Consider the following 5,618-nt stretch of genomic DNA (forward strand, 5'->3'; position numbering starts at 1 on the left):
AGCTAAGAGTTTCAGCCCCCTGAGTTAACTCAGTGTTGGCTCAAAACAAAACTCTTCTTCATTATCAATCAAAAACTGTTACAAGACTTATAGCTTGAAAACAAAGTAGATTTCTACAGTGAGATGTCTGAATTCTTACTAAATCCTAGTGACTACTGGTAACTAACAAAAAAAAACTGAGGTCCTAAGCCTATCTACTTATACAGCTGAAGTTTCCAATGACTTCTTTCCAAATTAGGGAGGAATAACTCCCAATTCAATGATAAACTCATGTTGCCCCTTTCACTAGCTCAACTGCCTTCTAGTAGGGAGTCTTGGCTCCTAACTCAAGATAAACTTGTACTTTCACTTGCTTGGCTGCCTTCTAGTACACCTGATTTGGTTGTTTGCACCTTCACTTGCTTGGTTGCCTTCTAGTACTCCTGATTTGGCTGTTTGTACTTTCAGCTGATGGAGGGATTTTCGAATGGAGGGGCAGTAAACGAGGAGGATTTAGCTCCTGTAATTCCTCTCCCTTTTCTTGTTCAAGTCTTTAACAAGGTATTTACCATAGTTCCTTGCTTTTATCTTTTATCCCTTCATTTTCCTTGATTTTATGCTTTATTGCTGCATTACATGCACATTAGACCACAAAGCAAAATATCCTACTCTACTCATCTCATAAACAAAATATAATCAAAAGTATGCAATAAGTTGTGAGAATAGTTGGTTTGACCAAGCTAGGAGGTGAATTAAGGTCAATTAAGGCCCACACAATTACTCAATGATGAGGCTCATCATCACCCCCTACTGAAAGTGTTTCTCATCCTCTGAGCAACTTAGTGGCTCTGGTAGCCTCTCTGACATCTCATGCTTATGTTGTGGTCTCTACTTCTTATTTATAGAAGCCTGCTTTCCTTTCTACTTCTTCCCAATGATATTCTCTGATCTTTAAGCTATGTGGCAGTGTTTTCCATTTCCTTGTGCAAGCATGTATATTATCATTTCTTAGTGATCCAAGATGTTTTCGCTTATAGATGTATAGAAAAGAATCACATGTAAAATTGCATCTTAACATAGAAATGTGCACATAAGAAAAGAAGAAGTAAACACATAAAAGGCACAAAAGAAGACACCAAGGCTTGATAACAGAGTTCGTCCAATTTGAACTACATCTCCAGGCCCAAATCAACAATGGGGAGGCCTTTGTTATTAAAATGGCATGAAAGAAAAAAATTGCAATCATCAACTATCCACAAGAGGCTTATACCTCCAATCTGCAAGATAGCCTGTGAAATGGATGCTTGAGATGAAGTAAGTAGCACCAAAGCGTTCATAGCAATGAAGGGGCTGGAGTCATGTAAATTGTCTAAACACAAAAAAATAGCGCTCTCGGCCTCCTACCAAACGAAACAGCATGCTGCTAGAAATGCCTTCCTCGCACTTTCTAATTATCATGGTTATATAATGGATTCTTTGGACAGAATCCCATTCAAATTGGGGCTTGTTTGGTTTATAATGGAGGCCTTTATTGTGGGTGGATCGATGGGCATAACCACCTCTTAAACTGGCCTTTTTATCGTTGAGGCGATAAGGCCTTAAAAATCCCAAAAACATTGAAAATCCGCCCCAAAACCAATTACTCGGACTTCAAAAATCATTAAATTGGGAATATATTCCATATCGGGTCTAACCTAAGGTCGAAAATTGGCGTATTGTTGTTCCTAAGCTCCTGTAATCGGCGAACTACCAACCGTCGATCGCCAATCGCCGATATCGGCGTCGGCCAATCGTGTCGGTGTCCCGCTCATGATCCCGCCGATTGTTTGATCGCCGATTGCTCATGCCTGTTCGCTGATATATATATATATATATATATATATATATATATGACCTTTGATCCATTGGCCCACCCATCCGTCCATCCGATTTAGTTGGAGATCAGCAATCGAGGTTTCCTCAGTGCCTTGTCTAAGTTTGCATGTATGCATCCTCCGATTGTGATTTTGCCTTTAAAGCTTAAATCCATTTTTCAAAGGAAAAATCCTCATTTCCTTAAGGATCAAAGCAACCTTCCCTATGTGATAACTTCATCATCCAGACTCGGATTGAAGTGCCATTCGCACCGTTGGAATTAGGATGACTAGATCTATGCTCTAATCTTAAGTTGACTTCCTTTTGATCACTTTGATTTTTGAGTTTTTCCATGCCATTGTATCTGAAGATCCACCTGAATCAATCCTCCCCATTAAGGAGCTTTTGGATTGCCAAAAGCTTTTCATTAGTCAATTGGCAAGTGAGGGAATTGTTCCTTCACTTTCTCTTTCTCTAGCCATCTAGCCTTGCTGGGGTGCATTCCCTTGAATCCAACTTGAAGGTATTCTACATCTCCTCGCCGTGGAGTCCTGGTATTTTGTCGAGGATGATGTCTTCGGGCAACTCATCGAGATATTTTGGTGCAAAATCATCAACTGTAGGAACTGTGCCCACCTCGTCAATGTCCATGATTAAAGGTGGTTCATACAGCTTTAGGTTCTCCACATTCACTACTGAATACATCTACATATATACTGGCAAGTCAAGATGGAAGGCATCGTTCCCAATCTTCTCCAATATGGTGCATGGTCCATACCAGATTGGCTGCAACTTCTTTCCTTCTTCCTTCATCCTGTCTTTGCTGATGTGGAACCACTCCTTATCGCCCACTTGGAATTGATGGTCGAATTGGTGTTTATCATGTCAAGCCTTGTAACGGGCTTGAGTTTTCTCCAATTGCTCTTGCACTGCTTGGTGAATCAATTAGATTCGTTGAATGAACTGCTGAGCTTTGTCCTTATCATTACATCCACTGGAGCCATATTCCCTTCCAATGACCATATGAAAAGGGTCCTTTGGTAGGTAACCAAAACATGTCTCGAATGGTGAATGCTGCATCAATGAATGAACTGCTTGGTTGTAGGAATGCTATATATTAGGGATATGTTCATCCCACAACTTGGGATGTTTCCCACAATAGCCTCGTAATAAGTGTACCACGGTACGGTTAACAACCTCTGTCTACCCGTCGGTCTGTGGGTGAAATGCCGTGCTTCTTTTAAGTTTGGTGTCCATCATCCTCCACAAGCTGGTCTAGAACTCCCCAAGAAAGCGAGAGTCCCGATTTGACACAATTGATGTGGGTAATCCAAAGTGGACGCAAACATGTTGAAAGAAAAGAGAAGCAGTTTTCTCTGCAGTAATCTGCTTTTTGCAAGGCATAAGAATACACATTTTCCTAAAATGGTCAATGATGACATACAAATAGTCATGACCCTTCCTAGGCAAAGGTAAACCTCCTACAAAGTCCATTGAAACACTTTCCTAGGGACGACTCGGAATAGGGAGTGGTGTGTAGAGCCCAAGTTTTCTATTAGAGGGCTTTGAAACAGAACACATCACACAACCCTTTACATAGCGAGTCACAATGCTTTTCATATGAGGCCAAAAACAAAATATTTGTACATGACATAAAGTCTTTTTGACACCAAAGTGCCCAGACACAAGAGAGGTGTGGGCCTCTCGAATTACATGTACTCTTTCTCCTGTGGGAATACACAATTTACCAAGGTGATACAACAATTTCCCTTAGAAGTGATAGTTGTCCACCTGTGAACCATGGGTTAGTTTTGCATAAACCTCCTTAAAGTCATCATCATTAGCATATTGTTCAACATAACTTTCAAAAGATAACAAAGCATTATGCAAAATAATAGAAGCAGAAATAGGAGGGTGAGATAGCATATCGGCCACTTTATTGCTAGTGCCCTTCTTATACTTTATTACCAGATGAAACTGTTGAAGAAATCTCATCCACTTGAAATGACGAGATTGCTGCAACTTGGTTTGTGACCGAAGGTACTGTAAGGGCTGATGATCTATATGGATGATGGTCTCCTTGCCAATTAGGTAATGTTTCCACTTTTTCACACTTTGCACCAAGGGATAAAGCTCCTTGTCATAGGTGGGATAGTTTATCATAGCTTGAGAAAACTTCTCAAAATGGTAACAAATTGGCATCCTTTTCTGCATCAGTACAGCTCCCATGGCATAACTGCTGGCATTGGTTTCGATCTCAAATGGCTGTTGGAGATTGGGTAAGGCTAAGATTGGCAAACTGCTAATTTTTTCCTTCAATGTTTTGAAGGACTTCTGCTATCTTCCTCCCCATTGGAAGACCTATTTCACACTTGTCAATGTGCGCAAAGGTGCTGCAATAACAAAGAAATTAGCAATAAATCTCCTCCAATACTGGACTGCACCTAAAAAGCTATGGAACTCGGTTACACTAGTAGGTTTAGGCCAATTTAAAATTGCTTCAACTTTAGAGGGATCAATTTTTAACTCACCATGACCAACAATATGACCTAGGTAACCCAAAGAGGTTTTCCCGAACTCACACTTTGACAATTTTACAAAGAGTTTTTCCTTCTTCAGCACATCAAGCACTTTCTTTACATGAATCACATGTTCAAACCAACTTTTTCTAAAAACTAGTATATCATCTAAATACACGAGAACAAACTCATTAATGAAAGGCTGAAATATATCATTCATAATCTGCATAAAGGTGGTTGGAGCATTGCAAATCTTGAATGGCATCATCATCCATTTGAATAAGCCCTGCTTGGTCTTGAAGGCGGGTTTCCACACATCTTGCTCTGCAATTCGAACCTGGTGAGAGCCAATATGAAAATCCAATTTTGTGAAATAAAAAACATTTTTTAATTGATCGAATAAATCATCTATGCGTGGGAGGGGATAGCTATTTTTCACCGATATCTTGTTGAGCGCGCGGTAGTCCACGCACATCCTCCAACTGCTATCTTTCTTTGGCACTAGAATGATTGGGGAACCACATGGAGAGGAGCTCAGCGAGATGCTGCCTTGGTCCAACAATTCCTACACTTGCCTCTTGATCTCCTCCATTTCAATCGCCGACATCCTGTACATGCCAATATTTGGCAAAGGGGTGTCATGCAATAGATGGATTTCATGTTGGATTTCCCTCTTCGGATGTAATCCTTTCGACTCTTGAAATAGTTCAGTATAATTAGAAATCAATTCCATTAATTCCTATTTATGCTTCCCATCGCAGCCCTGGAACACATCAGCGAATTCAGCCTCTTTCTCCCTTACAACCATAAGCATGCATGTTTTATTGGAATTCACCAGTCTTTTCATTTGCCCCAACACTTACGAGGCTGGCATTAATCTTATTTTGATGATCCTGCACTATGTATTCTACCCCATCCTTGGTGATCTGGTATTTATTCTCATGGCATAAAAAGACTGCTTTTCTGTCATACAGGTATGGGCTCCCTAATACCATGCCACAAATATCCAATGGTATTACATCCAACTCTACTTCGTCTACCAGCTTAGACGCAATCACAAATCTGACCTTGCACTGTTGGGTTACATTCAATTTTTCTTTATCATGTATCTATCCTAGTGGGTAAGGTTTTGGGTGTGGTTTTGTCTCTAAGCCAAGCTTCTTTACCAGGGATTCTACAATTAAGTTTTCTTGGGACCTAGTATCAAACAGAGTTTCCACTTTTGTGTGATTTACTACAACCCTGATATGAAATAATTCAATTATT

The sequence above is a fragment of the Pinus tabuliformis genome, chromosome 2_1, assembly GCF_031772625.1.
Source record: "Pinus tabuliformis cultivar Carrire ecotype Pingquan chromosome 2_1, CPIR1, whole genome shotgun sequence".
NCBI classification, from domain to species: Eukaryota; Viridiplantae; Streptophyta; class Pinopsida; order Pinales; family Pinaceae; genus Pinus; species Pinus tabuliformis.